Consider the following 14,924-nt stretch of genomic DNA (forward strand, 5'->3'; position numbering starts at 1 on the left):
TTTAAAGTCAGCTTTAATCGTGTGATGTTTCTAAGCCTGGTTGTCAAGAGATTTGGATTCAAGGGCCAATTCTGACACTAATTTACATGTGATTTGGGGCAAGTCAGTTTATATGCATGAATCTTGGGTTCCTCTTCTGTTAAATGGGAGCAGTTGGAGCACAGAATTGCTAAGAACCTAACATCCTGTGATCAATAGCCCACTTCCCAGAGAGGCAGTGGGATTGAAATTGCAGTTGAAGAGAAAAGACCTGAGTTTCTATGAGTACTGAGCTATTTTTGCCCTTGTAATTGTGGGCAGATCACTCACCTCTCTAGATTTCCAGCTCCCTCGTCCATGAAATGAAGGAGGTGCACTTGGTGGTCTCCCTTCCAGCTCTAAAGGCTGGGTCTTAAGAAAGGCTGCCTTGGCTCTTTGTGTGGAAATGATACTTATTTCTGCTGGAATCTGGAAGAGCCCACGAGGGGGCAGCAGAGACTAGCAATGCCATCTAACAGCAAAGGGGTGCCAGGGAAGGAAATTGGAACCGAGACCATAAAGCCAGGTGTTCTTGTCTTGGAACAGGAGACGGTTAACTGTGTGTCACTGTGCAATAACTTGTACCAATAATCTCAAAATTGCTCTACAGATAAAATCTAATTTAATTGGGGAAGTCTAACCTACACAAGGGAAAATTCAGGTGAGGACATGTGAGTTCTGCTCAAGCGTTTGAAGGGATGACCTGCAGAAGAAAGATTAAGCTTCTTCTCCTGAGGGCATAGCTGGAAGAAATCTGTGGAAGTCAGTCAATCAACGCGCATTTATTAAGCACCTTCTATGTGTCAGGCACTGGGCTAATCACTGAGGATAGAAAAACAGGCAAAAACAATCCCTGCTCTTAATGAGCTCACACACAGACTAATGGGGGAGACAACATGAAAACATCTATGTACAAACAAGTTAAAAACTGAATAAATTGGAGTTAATCAAGAAAGGGAAAGCACTAGTCTTAATTAGGGGATCAGGGAAGACTTCTTGCAGAAGGGTGACTTCACACGCGCTTGAGAGAAGTTAGGCAAGTTGGGAAGCAGAAATGAGGAGGGAGAGTGTTCCAGGTATGGGGGGCAACCAGTGGAAATGCATGGAACCTGGAGAGGGAGTGTCCCATGTGGCAGTGTCTCTGGATTGCAGAGGAAATGGAGGGGAAGAAGGTATAAAAAGACAGGAAGGGTCCAAATTCTGGAGGGCTTTCAAACCAAAGAGCCTTCTGGACATCTTGAACTGGGTGTGTCACAGACATCTCAAACTCATCATGTCCAAAACTGAGCTCATCATTTACCCCCCTCAAACCTCCCTCTTCTTCTCTTTCCTATTACTGTGGAGGAACAAATGTGAGTTTTCCTAATGACTTAAGTTCATTATCTAAATTTTATTCTCTCCTAATCCACCTTATCCTCATAGTTAATCTGTTATAAGACCCTCTCTTAGCAACATAAATGCTTACTTCTCTCCTCTGATACAACTACCATCTTGGTGAGAGTCTTCTTTCTCCCAGGAAGGTAGAGTTAACAGGAGCTAGCAACAGACTGGATATGGGAAGTGGGAGGGGAGAGACTAAGAGACAAGCAGAGACAGAGACAGAAAGACAGAGACAGACATAAGTAGACAGAGACAGGAGACAGACAGAAAGATAAGAGAAAGAGACACAATGCGAAACAGAGAGACAGAAAGACAGATAAAGACACATAGAAATACAAGAGACAGAGACACATACAAAAACAGGCAGAGAAAAAGACATAGACAGAAAAGAGACAGACATAGAGAAAAACCAACAGATACAGACAGAAAGACAAGAGACAGAGACACACAGAGAAAATGACAGAGAGAGATAGAAAAATAGAGACAGTGACAGACAGAAATATGAGAGACAGAGATAAGAGAGAGAAACAGAGACAAAAAGAGACAGATACGAGAGATAGATAGGGACACAGAGAGACAGATAGAGACAGAAAGAGAGAGACATACAGAAATACAAGAGACAGAAAAACAGACAGAGAAACAAAGACAGAGACATTCAGAAAGACAAGGGACAGAGAGGCAGAGAAAAAGTTAAAAATAATGCCTAGATAATGAGTCAAGAGGGGAAATGACAAGTTTTAGATATGATGAGTTTAATATATCTGTGACATATCCAGTTCAAGATGTCCAATAAGCTCTTTGGCTTTTAAAGCCCTCCAGAACCTGGATCCTTCCTGTCTTCTTATACCTTATTCCCCTCCATTTCCTCTGAAATCCAGTGACACTGACCTCCTTGCTGTTCTTCACGTGGGACACTCCCTCTCCAAGTTCCAACCAGTTTTCACTGCTTGTCCCTCATACCTGGAACACTCTCCCTCCTTATTTCTACTTCCTGACTTCCCTAGCTTCTCTCAAGTCTTATATAAAGTCACACCTGAAAAAACTTTTCTCAATCCTTAAACTTGTTGCTTTCAATCTGAGACTACTTCCAGTTAGCCTCCATTGGACTGTGGGCTCCTTGAGAGCAAAGTGTTCTGGTTTTTCTTTGTATCCCTAGAACTTAGCACAATACCTAACATAGAGTAGATGCTAAAATAGGAGAGAGAGAGAGAGAGAGAGAGAGAGAGAGAGAGAGAGAGAGAGAGAGAGAGAGAGAGAGAGAGAGAGAGAGAGAGAGAGAGAGAAGAGAGAGAGAGAGAGAGAAGAGAGAGAGAGAGAGAGAGAGAGAGAGAGAGAGGAGAGAGAGAGAAGAGAGAGAGAGAGAGAGAAAGAGAGAGAGAGAGAGAGAGAGAGAGAGAGAGAGAGAGAGAGAGAGAGAGAGAGAGAGAGAGAGAGATTTCATCTGGATGATAAGAAATACTTCCTAACAAATAGAATTGTCAAGAAGTGAAATAAGCTGCCTCAGGAGATGATGGGGTCCTCAACATTAGACTTCTTCAAGTAAAAGCTACAGCTGGTAGAGGGAGTTCCTATTCAAGCAGAGATGAATGAGGTACCTTCTGATGTCCTTTTTAACTCAGAAATTCTATCACTACACCTTTATGCATCGGACAGAAAAGATCAGTGATAATTGATGATAATGATGATTATAGTAATGCCCTATACATATACAGCACTTTGGAGCTAGTAAATCACCTTCATAACTATTCTTTCATTTGATCTCATCCATCTATTTATCTATCTATCCATCTATCTATGCTAGAGCATATTTCCCAAATAATGAAACTGCCTCAAACAGACCAAACAGATTGACCTGAAAGACTTAAGGAAGAAAGGCCCATTTATAGTTGAGAATGTGGCACTACACCCAATTTGGAAGGGGGAAAATATTAATAAAAGGAACTAACAAAAGTGCCATTTATTGACATGCAAAGAGTGTTATAAATATTATCTCATTTTGGTCTCACAATAATTCTGGGAGGTAAGTGCTAATATTATCATCTCCATAGAGGAAACTGAGATGAACAAAGGTTGGATACATAGGTAGGATTACCTAGCTTATAAGTATTTGGAGCAGAATTTCAACTCAGATCATCCTGATTCCAGATTTAACTCTGTATTCAAAGTGCCATCTAAGAGGAATAGATGGAGCCAAGTTTCAAGGTCAGGGTGGGGGGAAAGAATCTATTTTGGAAATGAGAGAGAGCCTACATAAGTAACTAAAGATAGAGGAGGACAAAATGGGGTGGTGATAATAATATTAGCGTGCATGTATATAAACCCTTTTAAGGTTTACAAATCATTTTACAATTTCCAAAGTGCTTTACATGTATTATTTCGCTGGATCCAGCACCTGAAATGTGAACAGTAGAAAGCCTATTTAATTGGAGCTTAGAGTTTGTGAAAGAGAATACCAAGAAATAAAGCAGAAAAAGATGTGATAGAGTCACCATTTACTTTTTTCTGCTCCCTACAATTTCTGGCATACTCTCTCCCAAACTGCCTTGTATTTTATGATTTTGTGCGGGTTTTTTTTATTGTGTTTATAGATATTCTACATAAACTTGTACATGTATTTGAATCTCTTACTAGCTTAGAACTTACTCGTGAATAGGAATAATATCATTTGTTGTTTTTATATCCTTGGCACACAGTAGGTGCTTAACAAATGCTTCTTGTTGTTTCATCCTCCATTTTCAAAGAGGATGTGAGGACATCACAGAATATTTTGGCCTGTGTGATGTCTTGATCTATGTGTGAATTTGGATTTAAATGAGGCAGATTGCACCAAGTCATTAGTTTCATTCTCTTCCAGAATCTTTGAAGTCCAGGAACAGGACAAAAGTCAAAATGACAGGTGATGGATTAGGATCCAGTAGATGACTTTGACATCTCCAATGACTGACCAAAATTCTAAACTCTTCAGCGCACTTATTGACAATAAATGAGTGAATAAATAAGTAATAAATGTTTATTGATTGATTGACTGATTGATGTAAGAAATGGACCAAATCTGATTTGCCATCAATTATCCAAAGGGCAAAAGAGATTTTCCTCCTTTCCCCTCTTTCCAGCTGTGCTTTTATGGACAGGAGAGGAAAGAAATTTTTGTGGTAAATCTTGTACTCTAAACCAAAGCTTCTTAAACAATGGTGGTACCCCCACATAAGGCCATTTAACTGAATGTGGGGAATTGCAAAATTGTGATTTATTATCAGTAAAATTTTAATTTATATACCTCTTTTATATACCTATATACTCAGGGTCGCATAAAATTTCTCAGGCAAAAAGAGGTCACAAATGGAAAAAGTTTAAAAAGCCCTGCTAGACCTATATAGACTATAGTTTAATGGACAGTATTTTGGACTGGAAGTCAAAGAGACTGGGAATTTGAATCCCATCTTAGATGTTTCCTAACTGGGTGAACTTAGACAAGTCATTTATCTTATCTGAGTCTCCATTTCATGATTTTGGACTAAACAATCTTTAAAGTTTCTTCCAGCTCTTGCTATATGAAGCTATATGAAGAAATGAGTGGAGAATTCTGGGATGGTAAGGAAGCTTGAAGGGAGCAAAACACTTTGATGAACAAAAGACACTATACTAGAAGGAAGAAGGGTCTAAAAGCAAAGCAGGACCACATGTGCTATCACCTCTCCTCACCAGTTCCCATGGGAAATTAATTTCATGTTGAGTTGCTCTATTTAAAAACTCTGACTGAAGTGTCTTTGGGAGGTAAACAATTGGAATGGCTCCAGGACCATCCTAAGGCATTTAGAGCTGCCAAAGGCTGACCTGACCTAAATTGGGGGGAGTGGGAAGGAGACTAGGGAATACCAGCCTCTGTTCCACTCCCTGGCAGCCTGGCTGACTGCCACATTAAGATACCAGCCTGAGCCTTGTGGTTTTTGCAGCAGCTGGCAGGCTGCCCCCCAGCCAGAGGGGATGCTTGCTATCAGCATGTTGTTCATTAGGAAGCATCTTCTGAATGCGATGATCCAAGTACTCTTTCAAAGGAGACTTAAGAGAGCCAGAGTACTTGAATGGAATCCTGATGCCCATGTGAAATGGGTCTGCTGCTGGCATGAGGCATTCAAAGAGTTCAGGGAAGAAGGATGTGGAGGAACTGGGCTTGAGGGACTTGATTATTAATTATTATTATTAAGAAGCCACATTTTAGGAAGGACACTGATAATCCAGAACATATTCTGAGGATGGGGGGAAGATGGGAAACCATGCTGTGGGATTGTCATTCAGTATCACGGTAGATGATTCTTGATTTTCAGGAAGGAATCCAGCTTTCCTTCTTACCAGCTGAGTGATGTATAAGTTCTATGGACCCTACATTTTTCATTTGTAGAATGACCTTTAATGTTGCTTCCAGCTTTAAATCCATGGTACTATGAAATGAAGATATTTTAGTCTAGAAAAGACTTCATGAGGTAACTAAGTGGTACACCAGTTAGAGCAATAGGCCTGGAATCAAATTCTGTCTCAGACACTTCCAGTCTTATATGACTCTGAGCCAGTGACTTCCTATCTTTCTGCCTCAGTTTCCTTAACTGTAAAAATTGGGAATAATAATAGTACCTACTTCACAGAGTTGTAAGAATCAAATAAGTAATTAGCACAATGCATGGAGCAAAGCATAAGCTTCATAAATATTTGTTCATTTCTCCCTTCAAGTATCAGAAGGGCTGAGACAGCAAAGAAATCTGAGACCTATTCTTTAGACCCAAGAACAGAAGTTGAAAAGAGGAAAATTTTTGGTTCAGTATAAAGAAAAACTTCCTACCAAATAGGACCAGCTAGGGACTGTGGTGGGTAGAGTACCTGGTCTGAAATTGAGAATATTTGAGTATAAATCTGACCTCAGATACTTACTAGCTGTGTGACCCTGGTCAAGTCATTTAACTCTGCCTCAGTTTCCTCATCTGATAAATGAGACAGAGAAGGAAACGGCAAAACATTCCAGTATCTCTGCCAAGAAAACCCCAAACGGAGTCATAAAGAGTAGGACATGACTAAAATAATTCAGCAATATTGAATAGAGTCACCTGAAAGTGAAATGGGCTATCTTGTAATTATTAGATTCTCCATTCCTAGTGGTCCTCAAGCGGAGGCTGCACTGCCACTTGTGGGAGATATTATAGGACCTCTGCTCAGATACAGATCTCCTGTAGTCCTTTCTAATGCTCATACAAAGGACACTAGCTCCAGCAGGAGAATAAGTAGAATCCATTAATCAGAGGATGTCCATCAATGATCAGACTATACCTTAGATTAATTTTGTGTTCTTTGCTGGCATATCAGTTAAATATACAAACTATTAGGTTGAAAATAGCCTTCTTGGAGTGCACGTGTTTAACCTTTAACAGATTGCTTGCTGTCTTGTGGGGTGGAAAGAGAAAGAGAAAAATTTTAAATATGAGGTCTTGCAAAAGTGAATGTTGAAAACTATCTTTGCATGTATTTGGGAAAATAAAATATTATTAAAAATGAAAAAAAGAAAACAAAGAAACAAAAAAAGAAAATAGTCTTCTTCAGTTCCTTCAAGATTACAAAAGGTTTGTGATTCTTGGTTTTTTCTGAGTAGAGGCTTCCTCCTCAGTATAAATCTGCAATCCCTCCAAACATTAGTAGATGATCTTTTGGCTCTATGGCTAAAACAGAAACCATCACCTGATAGCTAATGCTCTGCGGGCAGATGTACTCATTTGCAGCAGTTTTGGAACATGAGTTATTTTGATGGCCCCCAGCCAATAAAGAGATAGCAAAGTGGTCCAATGGGACGGAGGAGTCAACGTGAGGGGAGAAAAAATTCAGATCTGGCTGGTGAGACCCAGTTCTCTTATTGAGCTGGAGAACATTACAAAGCACTTGTCCCTTTAGTAAAATGGGGTTTATAAGTATATCACCATAACCTAGAGAAAAATGAAGCATCACCATTCTACAAATATTGGAAATTTAGTTTATATTGCCCAACCTCATGATTTTGAAGATGGAGAAACTGAGATATTTACCTCCAAAGGGAGTTGCAGTGTGATTTACTGATTCATACAATTAGTGAGGGAAAGGGTCTAGCCCAAGTTCCTTATTTGACAAATGGGGACTCTGAAGCCAAAATTGTTTCAATGGCATAAAGAGTAAGAGAAAGAATTAGAATGTGAATCCAAGTGTAGTGGAACGAACATTGGATTCAGACTAGATTTAGCTTTAGGTCTTGGTCCTGCTGCTTTTTACCTGAAAAATAATGGTCAAATTATTTATGAGCCTTAGTTTTTTCATCTACCAAATGGGGATAATTTTAATGGTTGTCGTCCTTCATTTTTTGAAGAGGACCAAATGACATCACTATCTATATTAGAGTCAAAGTACAGTGTGTGCAACTGTGGCTGATCAGAACAATATGAGCTCAGAAGGCTCTACAGACACAAAGAGTTCACATGAGCATTTGGGATGGAGATATCTTTAAATTTGTACATCTCATGTTTCTTTTGAGCTGTAGCAATTCTGGTTTGCTCATGGAACACAGAGCCTTCTTTGATGAGGGCACTTCATACTGGGTTGTCCTGTGCCAGTGTCTCCCATATCTTACAATCAATTCCAAAGTTCTTCAGAGAAATCATGAGAGTGTCTTTATTTTGCTTTTTCTGGCTACCATGTGAGTACCTGTCTTGAGTGAGTTCACCATAAAATAATGTTTTAGGCAAACATACACTTGGCATTAATATTCCTACACCAAAGGAATATTGTGAGAAAACTGAGTTGTAAATCTTCAAGCGATGTAAGATATATGAGCTATTATTATTATTACTATTGCCCACAGTCATACAAATGGCTAAGTGGTTGAGATAAGACTAGAAACTTCATCTCCTGAATAATTGCCAATGAAGTGGTCTTCAATAGCAGTGACCATAAAACATTTTGTAGATAGATGCTAATGTTTAATTCAATTAACTCTCACTATTGTTGGTAGACCAGTGAAAGGGCCAGCTCTGGGCAAAAGTGTGCCATCCTCTTGTAAGGAGGAAGAAAGAAGGATCGGAGCTATGAATGCTCTCTTGTGAATGAGTTTGTTGGTAAATACATTGAATAATCTGCCCCAAGAGCATTGCTATTATAAAAGGACTCTTTAGTTGATGAACACAAAAGAATCTCTCTATAATTATGAAATGTCAAGCAGTGCGACATTTGGGGTATATTTTCTTGCCTTAGCTTTTGGAGAATAGCATGCAAGCCAACACTTGTTCTATCTACAAGTCAGCCTGATGTCTCAGAACAATGGAAGTTTGGGTAATTGCCTACAAAACCTCATGATGTAAAGAGGAGAACAGAACAAAGCATGACCCTCTGAAGAGTTATGTGGCATCTAAATCTCCTCCTCCTTTTCTTCCTCTTTATCATCACCACCACCACCACCATCATCATTATTTATGTCATCCTCCATTGTATTTTATTTTGCTTCCTCTAGGATCTTTCTCCACAAACCATTCCCTCTTGCTCATGAATACGTAAGACTGGGACTCTTCAACCTCAATTAAGGCAACTAACAAGATGTTCTACTTCCTGATACCTTTATCATGAAATACCCAGAGCCATCCTGGAGACAGCTAAAACAAGCTTGTGAGACAATTGTTAAATTTTCAGAGTGAACTTATATGCCTCAGAAATCCTCAAATGCTGCAAATCGGGGCTTTGTTTATTATTGTTTTACAATTTCTAAACTTAAGAAAGCAATGAAGAAAATATTTATAATGCAAATTAAACATAAAAGCGTTCCCATCTTAAATTTCCTCCCCCAGAATGATGATTGTTAAACATTTATCTGAAAACTTGTCTGAAAACACCTCTTTGATTTTAGGCTCTATCAATCAATCAAAGGCAGAAATTAAACCTGAACAAGTCCTTAATCATTTTAAGAGGAGTGAAATGCTTCAAGAACCTGAAGAGAATCTGGAACTTTTTGTTTTCTCTCGGAATCAGAAAGCCAAAAGACTAGCATCTCTTTTCTTCTAAGTTCTCACCAGCTGCCATTGAGACATTTTCTCTTAGATATCCCATCAGCAATGAAAACTAAAAATCTCAGTCTGAAATTGTTATTTTTCTCCTTAAACCTGTTCTTCCTTTTGACTTCACTATTTCCATCAATGGCACTGCCCTTGCCCTGGTCTTGTTCATTTGTTTTTCAGTCATGTCTAACTCTTCATAGCTGCACTCGGGGTTCTTAGATATTGGAGTGGTTTGCCATTTTCTTACCCAGCTCATTTGACAGATGAGGAAACTGAGGCAAACCAGGCTAAATAACTTGCTGAGAGACACATAAGTAATTAGTAAATAAGAGGAACCTTCCTGACTCCAGGCTTGGAACTTTATGTATTATAGTGCAGTCTAGCTTCTCATTTCCCTGGTTTGCTATGTCCCAAAACAGAGGCATTCCCTTGTTTGTTCTTTTTTTAAAATAACCACTTCTTGCTAATTCCACTTCCACAACTTTGGGGCAACCCCACCATTATCAATAATCTGCTCTATCTCAATGATCTAAAATATCTTCCTGCCTCTGTTCTTACTACCCCCTCCCACTGCCATCCCAAAAGCCTCCCGTTCCACAGCCAGATAATCTTCCTAACACTTAGACCTGCTCAGATTACTCTGGCTTTTTTTGTTTTTTGCATATATACAATTTTTTTGTTATTGTTGTTTTGCATATATACATGTTGAGCAATTAGAAGTCAGAAAGAATTGTCTTTCTGAGTTCAAATTTGGCTCCACATACTTCCTAGATGGGTGATTCTGGGCAAATCATTTAACCTTATTTGCCATGATATCTTACAAAATGAGCTGGAGAAGGAAATGTCAAAATGCCCCAGTATCTCTGCCAAGAGAACCCCAAATGAGGTCTCAAAGAATCAGACACGACTGAACAACAATATACTTGTCATCTATTAGATCGCATTAAAATTACCTGGGCTTCTATTTTCCCCTCTCACTACACTGTCAGTTCCATGAGAGATAACTCTGTGTATTTAAACTTTGAACCTATGCTTGAGTACAGAGCATTGTACCGGAGTCAATGCTTAATCACTTTTTGTGGAATTTAAATTTGTTGAATCACTGTCTCCATCATTTCCAGACACATGAGGCAAATCCACATGCAAGCTCTGAAGTGGAGCCGAGTCCATGGCATTCACCAAATGGTTAATTTCAAAAAAGGCAGCCATTTCCACCAGCTGCTTAACAGAGCTGGCCGCCCTTGGGAGATCATCAGCCAATCAAAGAGCAAAAGCAGAGAGGTTGGATTTTTTTTTTTTTTTTTTTTTTTCAGTAACCAGATTCAACTGGGTATCTGTTGCTTAGTTGTTTGTGTAATTCCAGTTAGGCTCAGGGGAATATAGTTTGGAATAAAAGCTATTGTTACCTTTATACTGTTTATACTGTTGTTCTTGTTAGACTGGTGGCTTGTATTTGTGCTTAACATGCTTATTATATCAGTGTATTCTGTACTAACCAATCTATTGATGAGAGAAATGGATGAAGGCGCTTGCTACGGTTCCTTTCAGCTCCAATTTTTTATGATTCTAAGATTGTGATTGTTTTTATTATAATAACTAAGATGGGTAGGCAGGCCAATCGTTTGGCTGCTTCAAATGAGAGCCTCAAGAGACTGGGTGAGGTCATCATATATCCAAGATTCGGTCCTCGATTTATACTTTCAAAAACACATTTTTTATCAGTCGGCTTGGGGCTTCTGAATGTCTGTGAGCCAAAAGCATGACAATGCAATTCATAAGAAACTAATTGATTAACCCAAATTCCAATGTGTGAAACTACAGTCAATTAAAAAGATGCCCCAGAGCTAGTCTATACAAGCACTCCTTACTGGTGGGCAGGAGCATTCAGAAGACCTCAGTTCAAATTCCACATCAGGCACATAGAAGTCAGGTGGCTTTGAACTTGTCACTTAACTTCTCTTTCCAGTAGTTTTTTTAAATCTCTAGAATGGGAATAATAATGGCAGACCTCATTACATTGTTGTTGGGATCAAATGATATTGTACATATCCACACATATAATACTATATAAATGTTAGCTATTAGTTATATTATATTCGTACTTTTTTCAATAATTTCTCAATTAGAAGATGTTTTGTTTCTAGTTCTTTGTTATACAGCAGGCTATCTGAGAGAAGAAATTCTCATTAATGTTATTTTACTAAAGAGACATTTATGAACTCAGAGACTCAATTCCTATCTCTCCTTTCACCTAGCTTAGGGCTCAGAATAGAATGGGCATTTACTAAATGTTTGTTAAATTTATGTTAATCTTATTATTTTATCTGGGGGAAACTCTGATGTCCCCAAATTCTAGGTATACATAACTGACTTGGTCCCCACAGGCACATAGCACTGACTGCAATTAGAATTACATATATAAATCTGGCATTAACTCAGTGCAAAACCAGTTGGCCAAATATGCTATAATGACCCACTGTGGGGGTAAAACTATCCTGTATATACAAATGTTTAGTAAAACTAACGTATGAAGGGCTCCACTTCTTTTACATCTTCACTGTACAGGAATAATAACAATAATATAATAACTTACTTCTAAAGAACTGTGACCTCAATAGTAGAGGCCTCCTTCATCCTAAAGAGAGCTTTCCCTTGGAGCAGTTAGATGATGCAGTGGATATAGTGCTGGCTCTGGAATCAGATCTGGCTTCAGACACTTAACACTTCCTAGATGTGTGAACTTGAACAAATCACTTAACCCTCCTAGTCTCAATTTCATAGTATCTCTACTGAGAAAACCCCAAATGGGGTCACAAAGAGTCAGACATGACTGAACAACAAAAATACTTTCAGTACAATGTACTAGGGGTAAATACTCACACTTTACTCCCATGAAGGCAGGAACTGCTTTGCACTCTTTTGCTATATTCCTCAGGATATAAGATAGTGCCCTGCACATTATAGATACTTAATGAATGCATGTTGGATCATTGGAGAGGCCAGTATGTTGATGGTTTTGGCAGAAATTGGATCTTTGAGAAAAGGAACTATGTGGGTGATGAAAGAGTAATGTAAAGTTTGAAATGAGTGAAGTGAAGGAAGTGAAGGTGAGGCAGCCAGGAACTGTGCTTTGTAACATCTGTGATGTGACTATTCTAATCTCTGAAATGATCACCGACTTTACTTTGATATTTTCCAACATATTCCTTTGTCTTGGCTCCCTGACTAAAGGAACCACAATATTATTGCGTAGTTCTTTTTTTCATTTCAAAGAATGTGCTACTTATTTAATGTAACGGAAAAAAAGTGAGTCAGAAATTATTAAGCCCCACACTATTAAGTTTTTAATGTGGGTATTTACACCTCAAAAATCAACAAATGTTTTAAGTTAGAAGATTTGTTGGTTGTTGATTGTCTAGATTTAAGACAGTGATGGAGAAAATGTTTAATAGTATAGTTGTTGTTGTTGACTCTTTGTAATCCCATTTGGAGTTTTCTTGGCAAAGATACTCAAATGCTTTGCCATTTCTTTCTCATTTTACAGATGAGGAAGCTGAGGCAAACAGGATTAAGTGACTTGCCCAGCATCACACAGCTAATAAGTGTCGGTGGCCAGATTTTAAATCATGAAGGTGAGTCTTTCTGACTCCAGGTGTGACACTCTATCCACTGTGGTAGATTAATTTTAAGTTTTCCCTCTATTAAGTTCTCTTTTTCCCTTCCCAACTCCCACCCAATTGTTAAATATATTTTTTAACATACTCCTGAGTAAAGGCCCAACTATTTAAATGCCACAAGTCATCTGATTAGCTGAATCTATAAGTATCTTCCTGAGTTGTTACAGAATGTAACATATATAAAACATTTTGTATTTTTAAATTCATCATTCAACTCCCCTCACAGCCTTGTTGAGTAAGATGGATGACTAACTTGACAATGAATAAAGCAATGTCAGGATTTAAAATTTCAGTTTCCTTAGGATTTAGATCAACAGAAACAAAGATACAAGAAGAGAGCTGAGAGCTAGACTGTAGGCTGCTGTTAATTACTAAATCTACACCAAATTAGATAAAGGGATAAAGATGAGAAGAATATGATTGCAAGTGATTACAGTAGTTACAACTTGAGTTGTTTAAATAAGCTATCAACTCTAAAAAAAGGATAAAAGTAAAGACATTAACTCAGTATTTCTTGTTGAAGTGTGAATAAGACAAAGAGAAGGAAATACAGAAAGGAGGCAAGAAAGGAAGGAGCCAGGGAAGGAAAGAAGGAAGGAAGGAAGGAAGGAAAGAAGGAAGGAAGGAAGGAAAGAAAGAAGGAGGGAAGGAGGGAGGGAGGAAAGAATGAGGGAAAGTAGAAAGGAAGAAAAAGAGAAAGAAGAAACAAGAGAGAGGGAAGAAAAAGAGAAAGAAGAAACAAGAGAGAGGGAAGAAAAAGAGAAAGAAGAAACAAGAGAGAGGGAAGAAAAAGAGAAAGAAGAAACAAGAGAGGGAGAAAGAGAGAGAGAGAGAGAGAGAGAGAGAGAGAGAGAGAGAGAGAGAGAGAGAGAGAGAGAGAGAGAGAAGAAAGGCTGAAAGAAAGAGAGAGAAGAAGAGAGGGAGGAAAGGAGGGAGAAAAGAAAAAGAAAGAGATGGAGAGAGAGAGGCAGAGAGACAGAGAGAGACAGAGAGACAGACAAAGAGAGGAAAGAAAGAAAGAGAAGAAAGAATTATATAGCAATTATGTTGAAAGAGCTCTGAAGTTGCCATGGGCAATTAAGTGTTGAAATGGATAGAGCACCAAATCTGGAGTTGGGAGAGACCTGAGTTCAAATCCAGACTCAGGTACTTATTAGCTAGGTAACCCTAAACTAAGGAAATACTCAGTTTCTTCATCTGTAAAATGAACTAGGAAAGGTAATGGCCAACTACTCCAGTATCTTTGCCAAGAAAACACTACTTGGGGTCATGAAGAATTGGACGCAACATACCTTTTTTTACAGGAAAATGTTCTTTTACCCAGCAAAAAACAAACAAACAAACAAAAAACAGGAGTTATCTCAGCTCTTTTTCATAATTATAGACCATAGCCACAAGATTATAGATTTAGAAATGAAAAGATGTGATGTGAGATTTGAACCAAAGTATTCCTGGCTCCAGCTACAAGGTTCTATTCTTTATACCTTCCTTACTTCCTTACACTTGTCTTTTTTGAAACATTAGTTACTTAATCAGAGAAGCTCCTAAACTTTAAATCTGGTTTGTTTGTTTTACATAGCCTTCTGCCTGTTGGACTTAGTATATTTTTTTGAGTTTGGTTGAAAAAATGTCTTCAAATTTCCATCTTGCTAATCGTGGCCCATGCAAATCACCTTAGAAGATTTAGTTGGTATAACTAGTTGACTTTTATCCCAATTTCCTGCTAGTAAAGAAATAATTGCTCTCCTAAAAGAGGGATTCCAAATTGTTGGGTGAATCCTCTGTGAAGAATGTGTGG

Source organism: Sminthopsis crassicaudata, chromosome 4 (assembly GCF_048593235.1).
Source record: "Sminthopsis crassicaudata isolate SCR6 chromosome 4, ASM4859323v1, whole genome shotgun sequence".
In the NCBI taxonomy this organism is placed as follows: Eukaryota; Metazoa; Chordata; class Mammalia; order Dasyuromorphia; family Dasyuridae; genus Sminthopsis; species Sminthopsis crassicaudata.